The sequence below is a fragment of the Pinus tabuliformis genome, chromosome X (genome assembly GCF_031772625.1).
Source record: "Pinus tabuliformis cultivar Carrire ecotype Pingquan chromosome X, CPIR1, whole genome shotgun sequence".
Lineage (NCBI taxonomy): Eukaryota > Viridiplantae > Streptophyta > Pinopsida > Pinales > Pinaceae > Pinus > Pinus tabuliformis.
Window position 1 is genome coordinate 665,837,947 of NC_142308.1, and position 25,644 is coordinate 665,863,590.

Sequence of the window (25,644 nt, forward strand, 5' to 3'; positions counted from 1 at the left end):
AACTATTCTCTTAGGAGTTCCATGAAATCTTACTACTTTAAAGAACGGATTAGAAATATGGCTAGCATTACTATTTTTAGCACAAGGAATAAAATGAGACACTTTTGAAAACCTCTCTACAACTAAAAAGATAGAATCATTACATTTTTGTGTAGGTAGTCCCAAAACAAGATCCATACTTACTGAATCCAAAGGTCTCTCTAGAATTGGTAATGGGGTATACAATCCAGTGTTTTGGCTTCTCCCTTTGGAATATTTATAGGTTTTTCACCTTTTCACAAACTTATGCACATCAAATATTAGATTTTGCCAATAATAATGTCTCATCAACAATTCATAAGTCTTGTCTTGCCCAAAATGTCCTCCAAGACCTCCACCGTGTTTCTCCTTGATCAAGTTCTCCCTCATCGAATAGTTTGGAATGCACAACTAATTGATTTTGAAAGGAAGTCCATCTTGAAGCATGTATTCCAACCATGGAATTCTATTTTATGAAGCTAAACTTTTACAAGCTTGAAACACCTCATTGATGTCTACATCTTTCTCATACAACTCCTTTATGAAGTCAAATCCCAACACTTGAATTTGAATTTCCTGCAATAAAAGTTGTGTTCTTCTCAAATAATCTACAATTTTATTAGATTGCTTACTGATGTTCTTTAAAACAAATGTAAAACTCTGTAAGTACTCAACCTACTTAAAATGTTTCTAGTTCAACTTGGGTTGTTGCATTATATACTAAAGAGCATGATTGTCAGTTTATAAAATAAATTCTCTAGGAAATAAATAATGCCTCCATTTCTTAAGAGTTTGAACCATCACATATAACTCTTTTTCTTAGGTTGTGTACTTTCTCCTAGCCTTATTCAAATTCTCACTATAATAAGTTATGGGTTTGTCCTCCTGGCTAAGCACTGCTCCACTTGCATCATTGCTAGCATCAATGTTCACTAGAAAAGGGTTATTAAAATCTAGAAGAGAAAGAATTGGTTGTTCTATAATCTTCCTCTTTAGCATTTGGAACCCACTTTCAGCTTCATCATTCCATCTAAATGGTTGTTGGTTTTTCTTCACGGTCTCTACAATTGGTGCACTTATATTGTTGAAATTTCTAATAAACTTCCTGTAAAATCTCGCCAAACCATAAAAACTTCTAACTTCAAGATGGCCATTCAAGGATAGATTCACCTTACCTATATATATCTTTAATCCTTCTCTAGAAATTGCAAATCCCAAATATACCAAATCTGACTTCAAAAAGAAACATTTCTTCAAATTTATTGGCAACTTCTCTTTTTTCAACTTTTGTAATACATACCTCAAATGCAGTAGATGCTCCTTCTTATACTGATTGTACACTAGAATGTCATCAAGGTTGAAAATCACAAAGTTCCCTATAAAATTCTTTTGTACTTCATTCATCAACCTCATGAATGTACTGGGTGCATTGGATAGGCCAAATGGCATGACCATCCACTCATACAAACCTTCATTAGTCTTGAATGTAGTATTCCACTCATCTCCCTCTCAAATTTTGATTTGATGGTATCCACTCTATAAATCAATTTTGGAAAACCAGCATGCACTACTCAAACAATCCAACAAGTCATCAATACGTGGCAGGGGAAAACAATACTTGATGGTAACCTTATTCAAGGTTCTGGGATCTATGCACATATGCCATCCACCATCCTTTTTTGGGGTCATCACCGTTGGTACTACACATGGATTAAGACTCTCCTTGACTAGTCCCTTATCCAATATCTCTTGCACCTACTTTCAGATCTCCTCATTTTATTTGGGTTTCATGTGGTAGGTAGCCTTATTTGGAAAACTAGATCCTGGTATCAAGTCAATGTGATGACTGATACTTTTGACTTGTGGAAGTTCACTTGGTAGGTCATCCACCTCAACATCATGATACTCTTCCAACATTTCTTGAATATCTATAGGAAAATCAAAGATAGTAATAGAAGTAAGAAGTACTCTAAGCTTACAAACAATAGAAAAGTTTATCTCTTCTGGTTCCATCTGCTATAGAAATTCCTTGCCACTCATTAATAGAGCCTTTAGATCATTTCTCCTAGAAGTTACTTCCTCTTGTAATGACAACAAGGTATGGTTGATACCATCCTTCTAGAATCTATAAGTATTCCTCTTGCCATCATGCACTACACTTCTGTAAAACTACCATGGTCTCCCAAGAGAAACGTGACACACATCCATGGGCATTGCATCGCATAAACTCTTGTCTCTATAGATACCAATCTATAGCTCAACATCACATTGTTCATTAACCAAAATTTGATGTCCCTTTTATGACCAAGACACCTTGTAGGATGTTGGGTGATTTTGCTCCTTTAATTTCAACTTCTTTACAACCTCTGCAGGAACTAGATTATCTGTGCTAAAAATATCAATCACAAATTTGCCAAACTTACCTTGGATAATGCAAATAGACCTAAATAAAGCTCTCCTTTGTGATAGCTCTACAAATTCCTTATCTTGTTTTATTAACACCTTCTTTATCATTAGAGCTTCTCCTGTCTCTGGCACATTCTCTGCTCCCTGAACCTCTGCCTCCACCTATTCTATTGGAGTTGCAAAAACATTCCTTTGACCTGGTTCTCTATTCTTTGGAAAATCATATGCCATGTGTCCAATCTTTCCACACTTGTAACAATGAACCTCTCTCCTTCCTGTTCTTCATCCTTTGGAAAATGATCTTCGGCCTTGGGAATCTCCCTCTTGTTGTTGTTGTGGACTAGAGCTACTAGCCTCTTCTTTTGGTGTAGTAGATATTCATATGCTTTGTTGTTGCCCTTTGCTTCTAGCAACACCTTTACCTCTACTTACTTGTTTCCTTGCAAGATTCTCCTTTGCCTTCAATGCCTTTTGATAAGCCTCTTCTACTATCCTTGGTGATAGCACACTTATTTCATCTTGGATGTCCAATCTAAGCCCATTGATGTACCTTTCAGTCTTCTCTGTAGACCCTTCCACATATCCAGCTCTAATATTATCCTTATATAACTCTTCTGTATATTCCCTAACTGCCATACCTCGTTGTCTAAGTTTTTTCATACTTCTCAATAAAGTCAGTTGGTAATCTTTGGGTAGAAACGTTCCTCTAATATTTGCTACCATTCTGTCCCGGCTCTTGATTTTCTATTTTTTCTTTCTTCTCCTTTTTATCTGCACTCCATCCCACAAAAGAGCTACATGTCCTTTTAGCTTTTTCACTGCAAACTTCACCTTCTTCTCCTCCTCTATTTCCTCGTAGTTGAAGAGTTTGTCCATATCTATGATCCAATCAATCAACTCCTTTAGATTCATACTTCCTTTGTAAGAGGATAATCGGGTTTTGGCTTCATGAAAAAACCCAGGAATTCCTGTAGAACCTTAGCCTTTACTGGTTCTTCTACTTCTTCCTTTGTGGTTTCTTCCTCCTCGACACTCTCATCTCGAACTTTTGGTTCTCTGTATCGACCAGTCTCAATTGTTTCCATTCTTTCCTCTAACCGTTGCATCGCTTGCAATACCTCTGTATTAGCAATAGGTATTTGAACTCATCCTCTTATGCCTCATCCAATGCCTATCTCAACCCTCGGTGGCATGATTTCTTATCCCATTCCTGAAGCAGATGCAGGGTCTTTTCTAATACCACTTGATCCAAATCTACCTGATATTTTCTTAAATCGGCCCCTTCAAGGAGTTGGTCCCTTAAATCAACGCTTCTTTCTACCTCTGAGATCAAAATCCTTGTTAAAATACATAATGGGAGGCTTTAACACAGTGGAATGATTTACAAAGGAAACATCGCAAAAACAAGATCGGGAAGGACTACACATCCTGTGATCCCGGAACCCTAAATCTAAATTAAAAATAATTTCAAAAACCTTATGAGTTCTTGACCTTCTGGGTTGGCCCACCTATGGTGACACATGAACTCACTAATGCACCCACTCATCCCAGGACCCACACCACAGTGCTTTATTTTAATTATCTTCAGGCTTGACAACTCCACTTGATGAAGAAAATTTTGTATTCTCGACGCCTGTCTATTGACGGAATTTCCCTGGAACTTTATTAAAAAGAGTTACGGGCTCTAGGATGTTTGGGATTTTCAGGCCTCCAGTTTTTTCAAGCTAGGATTTCCTCCAATTGACAGATCTGGGTGATGTGAAATTCTTTGTCTTCGACACTTGTTGGTCTTGACTCCTAATCTCGATGCTTATTTAATTAAAGTTACAGGATCCGATCCTCCAGGGTTTCCTTCCAACTATCTCTCCATTACAGGATTCATTAATAAATGGTCTGAGGCTCTAATGACTGACAGATTCTCCAAAATTATGAAATCAACTAAGAATTGGCCTTTTTAGGCTTATATCTCCCTCCGCTAGTTCGACTCCTATCAGTCTTGTATGCTCTTTCGACTCCTCCATTCGGCTCTATGAATCCTTTAGGAAACTCATCTCCCTTCCTTGCCCTCCTACAACTACTCTGACTTGATCTAAAAGGTATTATGGAGTTCGAATGAGTTAATTAAAAACACAATCACACACAAATTTATGAGGAAATAATAGTGGATTACAAAAGGTTTGGAATTCTATACAAAACTCTTCGAAGGCATAAATTTCACTCTAAACACTCTTTATCTCATTTTTCATTAATAATGAAATATATGATTACATTCATTCGATTTAGATCCACAAAGATAGGATCCCAAGCCCATCTTAGGAAAATAAGACAATATTACAACAACTTAACTAATTTTTGATGAATTACATGGAAATATCTATTAAATCCTGCTCTAACAAACAAACCTTGAGGAACCAACTCTAGTAAAATATTTTGACCTCTTAGTCAATGTGAATTATGTATGTCCCTACATTAAAAGCCTTTGCAGGTCAGCAAGCAATATGATGTAGTGAACATTAAATGGGGTGAGTCTTAGGCATTATATGCTATCATATGAAGAGGGACACACTAATGTAGCCTCAACTTACCATCTGATAGAGAATGCAACCATTGAATCAAATATCCCAGGACCATTAGATCGCATTGAATGGTCAAGGAAACAATAAATTTCATTCAAACTTCCATTCGATATTGTATTTTGGAGGTCGTTAATGTTATAATTTTTTCACCATTACCACAAGAGATGAATAAAGAGGGATTCAAACATAGGGTATAAAATTCACTAAGCTAAATACTTAATAAAAAATCAAAATATTTATGCATATCCCATTGGCTCTTAATGGTGAGGAAGATATGTAGGTGAAAGGATCCTAAAGTTTTAAGATACGAATTTAGGGTTCAAATATGGATACAACATTTGGCTTTGACTAGGGATACCTCTTTGTTATGAAGTAGTAAGAATGAAAAATAGATGCCTTTTATTAGGATAATGGAGTCATGTGAGAAATTAACAATGTTCAATTAGAGCCAGATGTCCAATCACACGTGCAAAATAAATGTATCGTATTGGTTATCAATGTGAAAGCATTTGAAGTGATTGATGATTAAACTAATGGAGTTGATAATAATTAATATGAAAAATTACCAAGTTTGCTTCATCATTTTCCTTTGTCACTTCATTGTTTATTGACTATAAGTCAGAGCAAGCTAGTCGAGGTGCACATAAAAATGGGGGATACTTCAAAACATAGAGGCTCACATGGCGAGATGCTCCATGCAAAGCTAGATTGAATATTAGAAGAGCTTGAAGAATTGAAATTACAATTGGCGCGAGTATAAGAGAAGCTCACTATTTTACTAGGGATTTTTCAACTTTCCCACAACTTGCATCCCACGACAAGCTAGGGTGATAATTCTAGGAGGATTCCAACAATTCTCCTAAAGAAATCATCGTTATATCTAATTGACTTGTTTCACAGTTATGGAGGATATTGTAGAACTTTGTAATTAAATACTTAATTTTGGTGAATTCCACTCTAAAAGGAGCTATACATTTTGAAAATATGTATAATTTCTGAAGTTATAGTGTTATACAATCAATGCACAAAGTTGTTCTCTTAATTATTCATCATGTATTTTAAATGGTGTTCCAAGACTTTGTTTATAATTAATTGATTATTGAAAATATGTAAATGTTTGTTTAATCATGGGACTCAATAGGTTAAATATAATTTTCATTATTTATGTGAATAGAGCATAGTTATTTCTAAATAATTACATTTCTGGCATTACAAATGAGCCATAATAAATCATAGCACCATGGAATGATATATATATATATACATATATGACATGATTGATGATATATTTGATAACATTTTGAGGATGAACATGGGGACTTCAGTCCTTTTTAGACACCCAATCTATGATTTTTCACACCAAACATTGTTCTGCTACCAGCAAGCATCTATAGCTTAGGCAAAGTCATTGACTACCTCGAGACATAGAAAACCTATAACCTTTTTTTTTTTTTTTTTTTATGTTAGAGGTATTCCTTTAAGCATTATTTATTATTTTTCTTTCGGATATGTGTGTGTGTGTGTGTGTGTGTGTGTGAATAGAGCATAGTTATTTCTAAATAATTACATTTCTGGCATTACAAATGAGCCATAATAAATCATAGCACCATGGAATGATATATATATATATATATGTATGACATGTAATATTGATGATATATTTGATAACATTTTGAGGATGAACATGGGGGACTTCAGTCCTTTTTAGACACCCAATCTATGATTTTTCACACCAAACATTGTTCTGCTACCAGCAAGCATCCATAGCTTAGGCAGAGTCATTCACTACCTCGAGACATAGAAAACCTATAACTTTCTTGGTTTATTTTTATTTTTATTTTTTTTTTTTTTTTTTTTTTAGAGGTATTCCTTTAAGCATTATTTATTATTTTTCTTTCGGATATATGTGTGTGTGTGTATGTGTGTGTGTGTGTGTGTGTGTGTGTGTGTGCATGTATTTTTCCTCTTTCATCTCTGAAAGATGATGGGAAGATTGCGCATTGGGCTTTGTATAAAAGGGGTGGGAAGATTATGAATTGGGTTGTTCCTAATACCACTGACCTTGCTCCGCTGCCAATGAACGTCTATAGCCTTGTGGAGATATCAACATTCCCCACCCCAAAAAAGCATAAGTATTTATTTCGAGAATAGTATAAATAACATTGAAAGGTCTCATATAGGGGGGAAATGGTAAATAAAATTTCTCTTAAAAATTTCGAGTTCATAAAAGCTACAAGACTTTTAGTATCAATTTGTATAAAGTTAGTCCTTATAGAATTCTTAATAATATTTAGCTCGAATATGCAATTTTTAAACATATTTTGTTATGTCTATAGTTATGAATTTTTTAAAAGAAAATAGCATTTGATAGCCTTGTGACTATTTTTGAAATTTTATATTTTATCAAGTGAATATAATTCATCATTTTATTTTAATTTTAGTTTTAATTTATTTCTTATTTCTTATATTTTTAGATAAAACAAAATTTAAATTTAAGTTGTGCCAGAAACATGGGTTTTAACCACTGGGCTTATTATAAAATTATTTATTTATTTACATATTTTTCCTTTTCTTTTAATAGGAAGATTTAGTAGGTAAGATAATGCTTAAGAATTTGGCCATTCACAAGTGAGCCGATCACTTCATTTTTGAAATTTTTAAGAAAGAAATAATTCTCTCAAATTTTATCGATAAGAAATGGTCCTAGCCAAAGATTATCAAATTTCCCCTGTTTTCGTAGGTCTTCATTTCTTTCATCCCAATTTAACACCCAATTAGCTGAGAGAAAGTTTTGTTCTTTGGCTCATTCATCAATTTTTTTTTTATATTTTTCTTGGTGTTTGGCTATCATGCCATACACTTGCTCTCCCTCTTCCTGAACATGAATTATTTAATTAATTCTTTGTTGTAGGTCATTTGGTTCTTCATTTATCTCTTGCAATAATTTCATAGCCTTTGAACCTAAGTACAATTGTATGACAATGCTAATATGGTATGATATGTGGACTGATGACATACCAATGGTTTTCGTGGTACTAATTTGATCAACCCAAACAACATATTTTAGAGCAACATGTGAATTCCTCTTTTTGGAATGCATAATTTTCTTGAAAATTTTCATGATATTTTTATTTTTTCATTCAATGATCCCATTCCCCTGCAGGTAATAAGCAATTGAAGGCCTAAGACTAATGTTATAATTATCATAAGAATTTTCAAAGGATACTTAGCATAAAGGTATAGTGTTATAAAAAATAATAGTTCGAGGACAATCAAAATGAGAAAAAAAAATTGTACTAGGAAATCCATGACATCCTTATCATTAATTTGTCTAACAGGGATAACTTCTGCCCATTTCATGAAATAATTAGTGACTATTAAAATATAGCGATGTTGACCACTGGAATGGAGATGTATGTCCCCAATGAAATCTTGTTCCATTGCTAGAAGGGAGCTTTGGATGGAATTAATTTTAAGGTAAGAGGTTCCAACTTCTACTTTCCAACAAAAAAATTACAGTAGTGAGACCTGTAACTTTTCTTTTAATGTCTAAAAACAAAGTTGGCCATTAATAGTAATTTTTTAAGATATTGTGTGCAGTATCTTTCTAGGTGTAATTCTTGCCATACACCCCATCATGGTGTTGATTGATAAGACAATCAATGTCATATGGTAAAACACAATTTAATAAAACCCCTAGGGGGTCCTTCTAATATACCTTTTTATCTATTATACAATATTTAACAACTTTCAATTTTGACAAACTCTTTTTTGATTTGCTCAAGAGATCGTGGCACTACAAGGTTTGAAGGTAAAATATAATATCAACATACCATTTGGAGGAACGAAATATTTCATTGATTGACATAGCATTTGAGTGCAACAACAACAAACCTAACTTTTTATCCATCATTGTAACTTCAACCTGAGCAATGAGGCTCATATGAATTATTTTATTAATTCCAAGCACCTTAAAATTTGTCTCAGTTAATAATTTAACAAGACCTTTCCCTTTGATTGTATTTATTGGTTTTAACTCTAAATCATATTCGTGAATTTTAGCAATCCACCTGCCTCTCATATGCTCAACATCATGGTGAATTAGAATATCCTTGACATCATGGTTCTGTTGTCCTTTCTGATAACTATAGGTCAATTAGTTATGCCAAAACATCTATAATGTTTTGTTGTTTTAAATGATTGGATGACCAATGAACAATTTTATAAATAGGTGCTTCAAACCTAGATAGATTTCCAAGTAAAATAAAAGGTTATTCTTTAACTACACATAGCTAATTTGATTTTAATGGGGTGGAAAAGTAGAGTTTGGAGAAGTTTAATTGATTTAATTCAAACTGAATACTTAACCAGTTATAAGAAGAAATTAAGAAAAAAGTGTTTACTTAATCAACACAATATAACTAAACTGTTAGAGAGATCAGATGTAATTTATATTCAAAGAGGAACTTACAATAACAAACAGTTCTGTAAATTTCTCTCATTTAAATCACAACATCACAGAGGATTCAAAATGAGACTAAAACTCAGTTAAATTTTTAATTGGATAACTGCAAAAGACTTATTCTATATGAAGAAAACATAATGAATAAACAAGATGAAATACAACTTACTGAGAAACGAACCATATGAGGTAAATGCAAAATATTTTATTATTCCAAAAAAATGCTCCAACTTAGTACAAATCTGCTTGATTGCTTTTTCAAGGGTTCAACACATAATAACTCAAAGGAGGAGTTATTTATATAAAATTTTCAAAAGATCTACAATCTGTTTGGAATAGCATACCAAAATAGTACAAAATTACAAAAATAGAACAATATAATAGGAACCGAGAAACTGCTAAAGAGGTGGCTCTATCCTTTGGGAATCTGTTGATGATCTAACCTGAAAATACTGATGAGTTGTCATGCTGTTAGAATCAAAAATTACTAAATTGTTTCACACAATTGATCCCATCTTTCTTCACTTGGGATTTCTACATTCACCATCTTTCTAAATGTTTCATCCACTTCTGTGTATCTCTCGAAATTTGGCTTGGTGAGAAATAAATGTTTAATTTCATGCATGATTGTTAAATCAAACTCCAAGGCTTCTAGAAAGGCCTTCCCTGTTATCTATCCTTTGAATCCTGCAAATTTGGTTCTATCCACTGCAATAGCATACAATTCCTTACAATAATCCTCTAATTTGATCAATTTATCATTCAGACCTACCAATCCTGGTAGTCCTTTATGATTCAAGATATTAAACTTTGAATGAAATCTTTTGACAGTAATATCCAGAGTTTGAAATTTAGTTTCTAATTGGTTTATCAAATTCTTATTTTGTAATACCTTCTTAATCTCTAAGATGGTATCTATTATGTCAGAGATGTTTATTTCTTCTAATTCTTCTCTACTTTTTGAATTTAAAACTTTGATCATATCTGTGGCTTCTACTGGCTTGGTCTTCAAGGATGCTTTCTGTTCTTCTATCACTGCTCTACATCTGGTGAGGAGTTTTTGCTACTAAAAAATAATTTGTATGGATGGCCATACACCTATCATGGATTGGCTGATTTGTGTCCAAATATTTTCCTTGGCATGGGCCAAAGTATCTGTCATTAGGAACTCACTCTCCAACTTTTGGATCTTGAGTTCCAATCTACGGGACTTCTACGTTTCCTGCAGATACAAAGTATCCTTTTTACTTTCTGCAATTCTAAATTTTTGAATTTCTGCAGTAACTTCTCGTTTTCCTATTTTTGTATGACCAAATCTTGTGATAATCTTGCTAGATTAACTACTGTTGATGTAGACTCAATGGCTGTTGATGATGGACTAAGCTTTGTACCTACAACTGCTATTGGGGCTGCTGTGACTGGAACCATAGCAAGTTGTGCTTCTTCCTTTTCCTTTAGTAACTCTTTAATCTAATCTCCATTTTCTTCAGCTGTATATTTTCCTCAATGTTAAGCTTGAACATGTCCTCCTTTTGCTGTTCATTCTTTGCTATATCCTTTGTTAGAGGATCCTCTATAGAAGGTAGCTTTAAATATTTCTTGAATGCCATAATGTCTGCATCTTTCTTTTTGAGGAGTAGCTTTGTAGCTTTTACATCTTTTGGATCATATCCCACTTTAATAACAAAATCCTCCAATTCTTTTATTCTGTTATCTTTAGCTAAGGAAGAAATATTTTCTAACTTAACCTGAGACTGAAAATTGGATAGGGTAGTCCTAAGTTTAGAAAGAGACATAGTTGTAGTAGTCATAGTGGAAAATAACATCTCACCAGTCTGTCTATGCATATCCATTTGGTCAATTGGATGAATTTGACTGGTATCAAATTAAAATAAAGTCTTTTTATAATCTGATGGAGACTTAGGAAATGGAATTTGGGCTTGTAGGAAATCCATTTGCATTTTTCCTTTCTCACTGTGAAAAGCAGAAAGAAGCCTATGTTGGGAAGTTGAATTTTGTTTCCATAATTTGTTGTACACATTTGAATCTAAATTCTCATTCTTCTGTTTAATCTCAAGGAATCTTGAAAAGATATTTTGATCATTTGAAGAGTTGGTTCCAGTGGACTAAATGATTTCTAGAGGCTCTCTAGAAGGTGAAGTTGTAGGAGGAGTGGTTGGAACACTGGTTGTAGGAGGAGTGGTTAAAACACTAACTCCTGCTGATGTAGAAATTTTTGAATCTACTAGATCAATTATAACTGGTTGAGTTTCTTCTGTTGAAGTAACCAAGCTAGCCTTTGGCTTCCTTTGTTGAAAAATAAAACCTTTCATAATCTCCTTAGTAGATGAAGACTCTTTTCTCACCATTTTTTGTTACTTTCTTTGTGCAACAGGAGTTTGTTCAGTGGGGGTGGATACAACCTGTTCATCTGCCTCTTGAAGTGTCCCATTGTAGAGCTATAAAAAGGGTCTCTTTCACCTCTAATTACCTCACATTAATATGTCAATCCGGGAGCGTTTTGTTATTTCAAAGAGTGTCTCAGTCTGAGGCTATCATTTGTCAGAGTAATGCTAGTAGTACAGCGTTCAAAAAATACAAGAGTAATCGGATGCTTGTCTACAACTAAGTTACTTCAAAAGAATAAATCACACACTCAGAAAACTAGACAACTTATCAGTCAAGGGTTCGGCAGTGATAACCTATCCCTTTGGAAACTGATGGAAAGGAAATTAGAGGATAGACCACGGGTCTGGGAGCTAGACAGTAAATGCCGAGGCTCACTACAGCCTTGGATCGTCTCTCACACCAAATCAACAAATGCTAGTAAATGGAACAGCAGATAAGAAAATGGAACAACAAATAAGAAATCGAACAGCAAATCTGGAATGGAACAACAATTCTGAAATGGAACAGCAATTCTTAAAAGGAACAACAGTTAAACAACTAAGTCTCTCAAGCAGCGATCACACTTAATCTACTAACTCAAATGCATTAATCGTAATCAAACAACAATCTTTCACTCTTAAAGCAGATCAAGCAGCACACACTAATGGAACAACACTAATTACTGCTAAGGAACATCGCTTGGAAACCATATATGCACACAACACGCTTGAATAGTAATTTGATCTAAGCATCAATCCCAATTAGAAGGAATATGACTGTGTTTCAAAATAGAACAGTGTTACTTCTGAATCCAACAATCGTAAAGAACATAACTTTCAAGATGAATCCTGTAACATGAATGTACAACACAAAAGCTCTGTAACAAAATAGTAACAATATTTGGTTAAGACTAATAATATTCAATCAACTCTGAAAGGAACAGTAATATGATGCAGAGTCAATACAACAGTTCTGTCTGTAGAAATCTTAATGAATTAATCTTAACAGAGCATGTGATGTAAACTTATAAAGCATATCAGATTACCAAATAATGACGCTAAGCAAACCACGCAGAAATCAAATCGTAATAATACAGAAGCAAGTGTCCTCCGGGGCCGGGCCCTTAGCCTCCAAGGGTACACCGCTTTAGGTTAATCCAAACGTAGAGATGAAATAATCACCAAGTTTGTATTAATGCATGAAACAAAATTACAATGAACCAGTTCTTATCGAGACTCGATGATCAAAGTTTTGATCTTAACAGAAATTACATAAAAGCATAATCATGTCTAACTCTCCAAAGCTAACAGTGTTGTCCCTTTATATAAGGGTGACGGCGGAGATGTCTAAGTAACAAGATAGATAAAGCAGCGATCCCTCAGGATCAAGGATCCTGAGGGATTCGCCAAACCGTTAATCCTTAATCATCTCTTTTCCCTCCTGCGCCGAGCTGGTGTCTTCTCCTCCTTTTCAGGGCCGATTTGCTTTGATCTGCTTAGCCTTGTTTGCACTCGGTCTCCCGTCAAAGGGACAACGGTTACCTTGTCCTTGTCTTTTTCTTTGGAACAACAACTCCTCGTTTTCACCCCTTCCTGCACGAGAGAATGACAATTGTCAGCGGTTAAATATTGCATATTAATCTCAAATGTTTTGTTATAATTCTTTATTGTTTTCCAAATTCATGATGAAAAAAGGTTTACAAGTTCTACTGAAAAGCCACTGAAATGATCATCAAAAACATACCTTTTCAGTACTCCACACACCCCCCTGCTTACCCTGTTTCATGCCCTCATGAAAACGTTGTAGTTGACATGCAAGGCAGTGAGAGAATAGGCTGGAGAAGGAATCTCATGTGGAGGCCTACAGCCATGATGAGTAACTAGGTAGTCAAAGAAATGGCCTGTTTGACCCTCAGGCATCTCATACAGGGCTTGGTATCTGGGTGCAAGGTGCCAAATAATTGGACTGCGGAACCTATATCCTAACCAGGATGGCCCTGATCTCAAAATGCTTTCGCCATAAAGGTGCAAACGATTGGCAGCTAATTTAAAATTCTCATACTTAAATGGTTCCCTGAGCTGGATATTCGGATTAGAGATTTGATACCGAAATTTAGCTGCATCAATGGCAAGGTCTTTGATAGAAAGAAAATATTCTAATCCTTGTCGAATGAGTGCCTCATGCATGGGTCCTAATGTTTCAATGACACCCAGAGTCCTCATGAGGTTTATATGTGCTTTCCACAACTGCACTGGGTTCTTAGGCTCAGCCCTTACCCACAAATCTAGGCCATTTTCTTGCCTCTGGAAAGTATTATAGGCTTTGAGCCATTTAATCTGATTAACCCCGAATGAGATGAATGCTTGCAATTGGATGTCTCCAACAAAAGGGCCAGGGTTCAGCTCAGTCTCCTGATCTAGTACAAGGTTATGAAAATAGAATTCGCACATCGGTCTTTGGACCTTCACCCCATAGTGTTTACAACAGTCTATAAAGTCATTGACAGTGTTAATTTGTATGGGGGCACCTGCTTTAATAGCTTTTATTTTTAATTGCAAATACCATTCCAATAAAAACAGGGCATAATTTTTGGTAGGGGCCCTACATGCTAAGACGTCATTGTATAAAGAACACAAGGTATCCATCTGCTTGATAACAGTATCTAGCCTACGAGTTACCTTTGCAACTTTCTCTTGTTCCTTCCGCCAACCTTCAAAGGCCTGGATTTCAGATTGATTGACGTTCCTAAGTTGCTGCTGTAGTTCTTCATACTTCTCGCGAGGGACCGTTTGCTCTCTAAGCTTTTCTGCTTCTTGCTGAGCTTGTTTCAACCCCTTGCGCAAGGTTACTGTTTTTGGATCTCTTCTCCATGCAGCAGTGGAGGCCGGGAGTTTTACCTGAACTTTCTTATTGCATTGCTTTGAGTTCAGAACCCTTATCACCCCTGAGGGTGGTGCCTCCATCTGAATTTTCTTGTCACAAGTCATCATATCATCCATTTTTATTTTAACATGAATATCAGTTTGTTGTTGTTCCTTTTCAAATGGAACAGCAGTATGTTCTTCAGCATCATTTGGAATAGCAGCTGGATTTTCAACAGGGTTTTGAACAGCAGGATGAATTTTGGTCCTCCGCCTTTTTGCCTTGCGGAGTTTTATTGGAGTGGTCACCTTTTTCTTCCCTGCAGTCTTTCTTACCCTCTGCCTTGCTTTCAGGATCCTGATCTACTGGTGGAGCTGGGCTATTATGCTCAATAGTCTCTGCTGTTCCTTTCGTAATTCTTTAATTTCCAAAATTTCATTGGAAGGAACAACAGGCTATCTGCTGCGGCCTGGGCCGTGACTAGTCCCTGGATCTTCCTCCTGGGGTGTTTCTTCATTGTTCTGCTCCGGCTGTTCTATGGTAGGAACCTTAACTGGTTCTGTCAATTCCTGGGCAACTTCTTTTTCTGCCCCTACTTCCTCTGGAATTTCTTCCGGTGCCTTAGGAACGGATTGTTCCTGTTCAGTATCTCTTATTTCTTCTTCATCATGAACAGGCAGATTTCCTTCTTCTGCCTCTTTTGCATGTGGTTTTTCAGATGCATTTTCCTCTTGGGGTTTGTCGTGGAGGTCTGATGGACTGGAAGGTTGGCCATATTCACCCATATTGGCCAAAACTGCGGCCAATTCGTCTTCTCCCACTGGGTCCTGTGGTGGGCTACCTTCCTGCTGTCCCATTTCTCCCTCCTGCTTGGATTGTTTAGCTTCTGCCTCAGAATGCTCACCTTCTATTTCAGAATGCTCACCTTCTTCCTCATTTTCTTCTTCGGATTGCTCGACCTCCTCTTCAGATTGCTCGGCCTCTTCTTTCTCTTCTCCTTCAGATTGGTCTGCTTCTTCTTCTGGCCGTGAGGATTGCTCGTCCTCAATTTCTACTGGCTGGCTGGTGTTTTCTTGGAGCTTTTCCAGCCTTCCTCATATCCGAGCTAACCGGACCGATTTCCTGCATTTCTCTGGCTGTTCGGGTGTACCAGTGGCATGATTACGCTTTGCCGATTCCTGGCGTGTTTCTGGACGTTCGGATGTACTAGTGACATGTTTTTGTTTTACTAATTCTATGCGTTTTTCTAGACGTTCTGGTGTTGTGCTGGTAGTATGCTTATGTTTTGGGGATGGCGGTGTCAACCCTCCCTCAATCATTGCAATTAGCTCTTCCCAGTTGCTCTGCTGCTGGGTGAGGCTATGACTAACAATTAATCGAATTAACCCATGGTGACTGACAACTGACTCTACATTCTGTGCCTTTTTTAAGCTTCGTGCAACGTCATGAAGTAACGAATTCAAAAGTGCAAGCAGATTTACAGAGCATTTCTGCTTTAAAACAGCTAAGATTTTAAAATGTCGTGGTCTTACCACGTCTTTTCTACCCTCGCAGGTGATGTATCTTTGCACGGTTCTTGCTAATTCTGCCCAGGGCTCTCCTAGTGTTGCTGGCAGAACTCCCTTCCCTTTAATTGTCAAGCTCTGGCCTTCGTCCTGGAAGATTTCTATAATATTCTGTAGTCTCTCCTTTTTTAACGTCCATACAGGTCCGGTGGCTGGTAGTCCCGAGACTTCTGCGATTATATCATCGGTGACGGCTATCTGCCTCCCCCTTACTGTGGAGTAATCCTCCTGCAGATTCTGCAGGAATTCAATCGCCACTGTTTCGTTAGACTCCTGCAAACGGTTGAGATAAGTCAGCCACCATGCTCTTTCTAGGATTTCCCGGGCAACAGCGGAGACTGTCAACACCTGCGGTTCCCTTCGAATCGCTCTTCCTCCCATGGCTTCACTGTGGATTCTCAATGGAACAACAACTGTTTGTGTAGTTTGAAACACAGAGAGGGTATTCGACGCAAAACTTGTTTGAAAAAAATAGAGTATGCAACTGAAATGGCTTATGAACAGCAACTTGTGTAACAAAAATAGAAATAGCATGCCGTTAAGCCGTGCCATACCCTAGTACACAACTTTTCCTGAATAGTGAGCTGACACGTAATCCAGGGAATAATGAGGTTAACCTCCTCCCCTGCAATGTGATAGGCTGTCCCAACCGTCAAATAAAGGAGCAGCACCCGATCTGCAACAGAGTCATAAAGGAACAACGTATGAAAATATGCCATGTTTAGAAAAACAACGAATTACCGAAATCAAGGTGTAAAGTTGGATCGCGTATTACGTAAGAGGCTGCTGTGATATGATGCGAGGCTGGGGGGATAGGATGTCTATCGTACTTGCCAAATCTCAAGTGGTCATTGTCACTTACTTTGCCATGATTGGTGGTAATAAATTTTCATGTGATATATAAGTCGGGAAATGATATATGATTAGTTCCTAGGATATAAGAAACAAAAGAGTATTAGTATCTTACCTATTGGTGTAACCAATGTGACTTCAATACCATTAACAGTGCTCTGCTGCCGACAGGTGTCCATAACCTTGGCAGAGTTGTTTATTTCACCCCTGGAACCATGATCCTTTGTGTGTATGTTAGGGAGTGTAATGTCAAAATGTAGGCCATTATGCTGGCTTGGTAACCAGTTAACCATAATGCCATTCACGAGGAAGGAGTGAAAAGTGGGCAGGCCAGCTCGTGATGAGACCTCCTGTTCCAAGGTTTGTTTATTTGATATACCTTTTGGACCATATCCCTGGTGTGGTGGCCATAGTGGGAATGCCACTTCACTTCCATCCTCATGATCATGGTAGGCTGGCTCTTGATGAGACCCCCTATCCTGCATTTGACAACTTATAATTCATGTTTACTTTTTTCTTTTTTCATAAAGTACTTTTCCTTATTTATACACAAAGGGTGGTTCAACACTCCTTAAGAGTAGGAATGGTGGAAGAAGTCTTATCATCTCAATAGGAAGATATAAACCCTTTGCTCTTATTCCTAAATAATAATCAAAGAGGATTAAAGGGATCGTCATGATAAAGATAACCAATCAGAGCAAAATTAGTAAAACAATGACAACAAAAGATGATAAATAAGTGTGTCCTTCCTTTTGTCCTCTTACCAATGCAGAGCCTTATAAAGATAGTGATTTATGATTTGCAGATTTCAGTATGTTGTGATTTTGTATTCATTGCATAAGTGCATAGCTGTATCTTAAAGACTTGAAAGAACAGGAGCAAGAAGCATCCTCAATTTAGATAAGAAAAAGGAATAAGTTGTTTCACAAGGAGAGCAAAAGCATGTTAGCGGTGTTCCTTTTGGAAAAAGGAACAACAAAAGACCATAGATCGCAAAAATGCAAATGTCGTTCCTTTGAAAAAGGAACAACAGAACACACCAGTGCCGTTCCTTTGAAAAATGAACAGCAAAAATAAAAAAATGCTATGCAAAACACTCGAAATGCCGTTCCTTTGAAAAAGGAACAACAGCAACCAAAAATGTTGTTCCTTTGAAAAAGGAACAGCAAAAGATGCAAAAATGTCGTTCCTTTGGAAAAAGGACAACGGAAATCAAAAATATGTTGTTCCTTTGGAAAAGGGGCAACAACCACACAACAGTGCCATTCCTTTTGAAAAAGGAACAACAAAAATCGAAGTGTTGTTCCTTTAGAAAAGGAACAACAGAACAAGCAAATTCCATTCCTTTGAAAAAGGAACAGCACAAAATCAAAGATGTTGTTCCTTTGGAAAAGGAACAGCAGAAAATCAATAATGTTGTTCCTTTAGAAAAGGAACAGCAGAAAATCAAGAATGTTGTTCCTTTAGAAAAGGAACTGCAGAAACACACAAATGCCATCCTTTTGGAAAAGGAACAGCAAAAATCGAAATGCTGTTCTTTTGAAAAAAAAAGGAATAGTAAAAATGACAGGAAAACATTAGTTCAAACATATGTACAAAAACAACTCAAAGAAAAGAACTTATGTACAAATTGTAAAAAGAAATGAATTCCTTAATGAATTACAGGTGAGGAAGACTTCTCTTCCTCTCCCAAAATCTCCATATCAGTGTCTCGGCGTAGCTGCTGGTTGAAGGACTCCCGAGTGAGTGGTTTGCGATAGAGACGAACTCGGTGGCCATTTACTTTGAAGGCATATCCAAACCATCAATAGTGATTAGAGTGAGGGTTCCATTTTCAAGTACTTTCTGGATTTCGTATGGTCCCAACCAACGAGTCTGGAGTTTCCCAGGGAAGTCCTGAAACCTAGAGTCGTACAACAGAGCCCAGTCTTCCTCGTGGAAGACTTTGTTTTTAATGAGAGCATCATGCCATTTAGCTCGCTGTTGTTGAATCAGTGCTGTATTTTGAAGAGCAGAGAGCCTAATTTCGTCCAACTCATTGATCTGTTGTAGTCAATTAATCTGTGCCTCACTTAGATCTAAGTCAACTTCCTATGCTGTTCGTAATGTTTGGATTTCGAATTCTATGGGGAAAATGGGTTGTTTTCCAAACACTAATTGATAAGGTGAGTAACCAGTGGTGCTTCTCCATGGTTTTCTATAGGCCCAGAGTGCTTCAGGTAGTCTGGCAGCCCAATCACGCCTATGTGACGCAATGGTTTTCGTTAGGATTGATTCTATTACCTTATTGCTGCTTTCTACTTGTCCATTCGCCTGTGGGTGGTATGGAGTAGTGATTTTATGCTGGACGTGATAATTGTTGAGTGTTGCAGCTAATCTATTCCCAGCAAATTGTGGTCCTCCTTCTGTAATTATTTCCTTGGAAGGCCATAACGTACAAATAGATGGAACATGAACTGTATGACAGAGTCCTCTGTGGCTCTTGGCAATGCTTCTGCTTCAACCCATTTGGTGACATATTCTGTTGCCACCAAGATATATGTTTTTTGATTTGATGATGGGTTGATAGGTCCAAAGAAATCAAGAGCCCATCGCTTGAATGCTTCAATGACTAACTGTGGTTTGAGAGGCATCTCGTCAGATTGACCATGACGTCCTGCTCACTGGCAGCTGTCACAGGCTTGGACAAATTCCTTTGCATCTCTGAAAATCGTGGGCCAATAATACCCTATCTGCAACACTTTATGTCTAGTTCTGCGCTCAGCGAAATGTCCACCGCATGGTCCATCATGACAGGCTTTTAAAATGTCAAAGATTTCATCTTCACGAACACATCTCCTGATATGCATGTCTACCCCTGTGTGAAACAAATAGCCCCCAATCCACGAGAATCGAGCACTCTTCTGAACAATCTGTTTGCTCTCATTAGGGGTTAGGTGTTTTGGTAGTTTACCTACTGTGAGGTAATTGGCAACATTAGCATACCAGGGTGTTTGAATGGCAACAACAAACAGATGTTTGTCCGAAAATTGATCTTCAACTGCTGCTGCATCGATTGGATTTGGCATTCTTGAGAGAAAATCGGCTACAGGGTTTTCTTTTCCAGGCTGATCCTTGATTGTGATATCAAATTCCTGCAATAAAATCAACCATCTAGTTATTCTGGCATTTGTGACAGGCTTATTTGCTAAATATTTTATGGCAGAATGATCTGTATACAAGATAACAGGATATCCTGTAATATAATGTCTAAACTTATTGACAGCATGTATTACAGCTAGGAATTCTTTTTCAGTAACAGTGTAATTTAATTCAGCAGGGGATAAATTTTTGCTGATGTAATAGATAGCATATGGTTTTTTATCCTCTTCCTGCCCAAGCATTGCGCCAATGGCTGTATCTGAGGCATCAGATGATATCTAGAATGGCAAATCCCAGTTTGGCCCTCGAAGGACTGGGGCTGTGGATATGAGCTTCTTTAAATGCTTGAAAGCACGCTCACATTTTTCTGTCCAAAGAAAATCAACGTTACCAGTTAGTGCATATAAAGGTGCAGCAATGTGCGAATAATGTTCTATAAACCGTCTATAATAACTAGAAAATCCAAGAAAGCTGCGTACCTCTGTTTGAGTAGTAGGAGTGGGAATAAGCAAAATTATTTGGATTTTGGCTGGGTCTACCTGAATGTCGGCTGCTGAAACATAGTGTCCTAGGATAAGTCCTTCAGTCATCATCATGTAACATTTTTCGTGGCTTAAGCAAAGCCTGGTAGCGATGCAGCGTTGTAGGACTTTTTCTAGGGTGTCTAATGCTGGATCAAAATCATCTCCATATGGTGTAAAGTCATCCATGTATACTTCAAGTCCATCATTTATTAAATCTGCAAAAATACTAAGGATCGCCCTTTGGAATGTGGCAGGAGCATTACATAAGCCAAAAGGTAGAACTCGATAGGAAAATTTTCCCCAAGGACAAGTAAAAGTAGTTTTGTCCTGGTCTTCAGGGGCAATTTGAATCTGATTGTATCCACTGAAGCCATCCAGGAAAGAAAAGAATTTCTTTCCTGCTAAAGTATCTAATACTTGGTCTATGAATGGGAGAGGAAAGTGGTCTTTTTGTGTTGCTTTATTTAGTTCCCTGTAATCCACACAAATTCTCCATTTCCCATTCTTTTTTGGTACCACCACAAGCGGAGAGACCCTTTTACTATCAGAGATAGGATAGATAAAATTTACATCTAAAAGTTTCTGAAGTTCTACTTTTACCACATATTTCAAATGAGGATTAAGTCTCCTTTGAGGTTGACGAACAGGTCTAGCATCCTTTTCTATATAAATGTGGTGTGTACATAATTGGGGTCAATTCCTTTCATATCAGGGTAATCCCATGCGAATGCTTCTTGATATTTTCTTAACAAATGGATGAGCTTCGTTTCTTTTTCAGGTGTGAGGTTGGCATTAATGTTTAAGGTTTTTCACGGTTCAATTTCCACAATTTTACTATTTGCAACAGAAGTAACGGGTATTGTTTGATCATGTGTATCTTTCAACGGATCTTCTTCTAATTCATTATCAAATGCTGCTTCTATCATGTGACACTGTGTGCAGGATCTGGATTCAGTTTGACTAATGAAGTTATTAATGGCATCATCTTCTGTTTGGTCTTTAAAATCAAGTGCCTCTTGTATAGTTAATGGAGATCTAATGTTATCAGTAAGGTATGATACAGGGTGCTTATTAGTTTTAATTATTGTGACACTTGGCTGCGCTGGAGGATATAGAACTAAATTCTTGATATTTGGTCCTTTGGTTATGGTCATATTTCCTTGCCGGCAGCCAATGTAAGCATCGGCAGTGGCAAGCCAAGGTCTACCTAAAATCAGCGGGTGTCCATCAAGTCGGGTTTTTGGATTAATTATCAGGAAATTGGTTGGATATTCCCAGGAATCTACAAAGACCATGACATCATGTAGACTACCCTCCAGCCTAACCACAGATCGGTCAGCCAATTCTAGCAAAGTAGAGGTGGGTTCTACAAATGTAATGCCGAGATTTTGGCAAGTAGTGGTTGTTAAAATATTAATTGCAGCTCCTAGATCAACTAAGGCATTAAACAGGGTCTAACCATAAATTTGAACAGTTACAATTGGATTTCCTGGGTCTTCATATTTAATGGGTGTTTCTTTCCCTGATAGTAAATCAGATAAAGTGCTGACTACTTGGACTCTTGGATTATTTGTTATATTCCTCCTTGGTTTCTTTATGCACAATTCTTTGATAGTTTTTGCGTATATAGGAATGTCTTGAATGGCTTGGAGGAATGGAATTTTTATGTACCGATTTTGTAATTCTCCCAGAATGTCAAAATCAGGATATTGTAAAGGTCGAGGTATGACTAATTGTTCTAGGAACAGAGGAGAGGATGTGGTTGCTTGATTATGAGTCTGTTGCTTATTCACATCCTCTTGTTGCAACAGATGTTCTCTTGGTAACTGATCTTCAATATGAACTGTTTTATCTCCCTCAGTTTCAATAATACGTCTAGATATTAACTGAAGATCATTACACTCCCTCAGGTCGGGTCCTATTTCTGGTGATTCTATAATTTGGAGAGATTGGACCGATCTGTTATTTGGATTGGAGTTGGGTTGGGCTGGGAGTTGTGGTCTCAGATTAGACTGGGGATTTTGTTGTAAGGCTGGCAGTGTAGGTTGAGGGAGCGGAATAGTTCCTACTGGCTGATGCATCGGTCTCTGCCAGTTTGTCTGCCAGGCTAAACTTTGTGAAGTAGGGGGAGTCCATTGTGGAGGATATGGGCTACTTTTCCAATATGGTGGAGTGTAAGGGAAATTCGGCCAACCAGATTGGCTTGCCTGATTCAGCCACGGGTTTGAAGAAGGAAACAATTGTGATGACCAGTTTGAAAATGGGGGTTGGGGCTGACTTTGCCACATACCATATTGTTGAGCATTATACTGTGAAGGCTGAAAAGAATAAGTTGGGTCTGGAAACATACCAGATTGTCTCGGCTGCCACTGACGGCGCTGATTGATCAAGTACACCGATTCTGGTTCTTCTTCCACTTCCTTATATACTGCTTTCAATCCAGGAAGTGAGGGGAAGCTCTCCGTAAGGTGATCTTTTGTACAGATGGCACATGTTTGGACTGTATCCAGTGGACATTCCTTGTGACTATGCTTTTTCTTGCATCGGGGACAAAAGATCGCCAAATTCTGTTCTGCCTCCATTTGCTTCTGTTTAGCCTGCATAATATCAAGTTGTGTAGTTAGTGTCCCCAGGATATCAGTTTTAAAATTCTCCAATAAATTTCCAATTTCTACACGTGTTACTCCTTCTGTTGAAATTTTGTTATCTCTTACAAATCGATCATGATCTGTCGGTTTTACTCTTGTGCTACCTCTCGAACTCCTGATACATAAATCAATAAAGTTGGTAAAATTCTCTTGATAAATATCCCCTTTTCCCATGATGTTTAATGTTTCAATCCATTGTTACTTCATGCCCCTTATCAATGCAGTTTTTAACACATTATCAGGTAAAGGTAGTGATGCATAAGGAGATCTTTGTAGATTTTACTGAAAACGTTCCACATACTCCTCTAATGTTTCATTCGGTTTGGCTGTCATTTGGAATATTTCGTCTTTTAACTCTCTAGACCTGCAATAATCCTGATATTTTTTTAAGAAAGATTCTTTCATTTGATCCCAATTGTTTATAACTCCACCACCTAATCCCATAAACCATCTTAAAGCAGCCCCTTTTAATGTAGAGGGAAATAATTTCAATTTCTGGGGGTCGGTGGTGTAATCATATCCCCTGCACAACACATCAAATTCAAATAAAAATGCATCCGGATCTTCTGATATGAGACCGTGAAATGTAGGGATATGTTGAAGAGGGATTACTTTCATAGGCACATTTGCTGCAGAATCCACTATAGGGTATTGTAATGTAGAGGTTTGAGTGTTTGGCTGATTCTGAGCCATAGGGTTGAATATATGCCAGTAACCTTCCGGGATATCTAGGAGGGTATTCCTAGGTTGAGAGGGAATGGCTTTGACAGGGATAGTTTTAATAGCACTCCCTCTATCTGGGATAATGAGAATGCCTGATGTCTGAGGAGATTGGGTTCCTTCAACAATGATTTTTGCAACACTTCCCTTATCTGGGCTATTTAATGGCTGATTTGTTCCAATAGGAGATCTTGGTTCCTCAGTTTCTCCTGTCTCTCCTTCTCCTTCACAAAGATTGCTGAAATTCCCTTCCTGCAATAGTTATGGAGTAGAATTTTCAATTTCTTGAAAGTCCTGCTCTTCAATTTGACTATGCACCTCAGCAAAGGCTACAGATGGTGATCCTATGGCCTGAAGGGAACTAGTAGGCTATTTAGAAATGATTTTCCTGGGTCCTACTGATGGCTGAGATTCTGTTTTCTTGTAGATTTCGTCTATAAAGGTCGTTCGGCCAAGGGTCACTGGCCCCTTAGCTTTTTCAACTTTGGGTGGAGGCTTGATATTTTTTCTAGTTTTTTCTACTTAGTCATGCACTCAAATGAACTACTAAATTCTATTCAAACAAAGCAACAACAAATCTGTTACGAAAGCAGACAGTGGAGCAGGGCTTTTACATGCTCCGTACGTAGGTTCTTACCTTCCGCTTTTAAAATCCAACTCTTCCCTAGTAGGTTCGTACACTACTCTGAAAAAAAAGACAAATGGCTACACTCTTTCCCCAGCAACGGCGCCAAAATGTAGAGCTATAAAAAGGGTCTCTTTCACCTCTAATTACCTCACATTAATATGTCAATCCGGGAGCGTTTTGTTATTTCAAAGAGTGTCTCAGTCTGAGGCTATCATTTGTCAGAGTAATGCTAGTAGTACAACGTTCAAAAATACAAGAGTAAACGGATGCTTGTCTACAACTAAGTTACTTCAAAAGAATAAATCACACACTCAGAAAACTAGACAACTTATCAGTCAAAGGTTCGGCAGTGATAACCCATCCCTTTGGAAACTGATGGAAAGGAAATTAGAGAATAGACCACGGGTCTGGGAGCTAGACAGTAAATGCCGAGGCTCACTACAGCCTTGGATCGTCTCTCACACCAAATCAACAAATGCTAGTAAATGGAACAGCAGATAAGAAAATGGAACAGCAAATAAGAAATCGAACAACAAATCTGGAATGGAACAGCAATTCTGAAATGGAACAGCAATTCTTAAAAGGAACAGCAGTTAAACAACTAAGTCTCTCAAGCAGCGATCACACTTAATCTACTAACTCAAATGCATTAATCGTAATCAAACAACAATCTTTCACTCTTAAAACAGATCAAGCAGCACACACTACTAGAACATCACTGATTACTGCTAAGGAACAGCGCTTGGAAACCATATATGCACACAACATGCTTGAATAGTAATCTGATCTAAGCATCAATCCCAATTAGAAGGAATACGACTGCGTTTCAAAATAGAACAACGTTACTTTTGAAT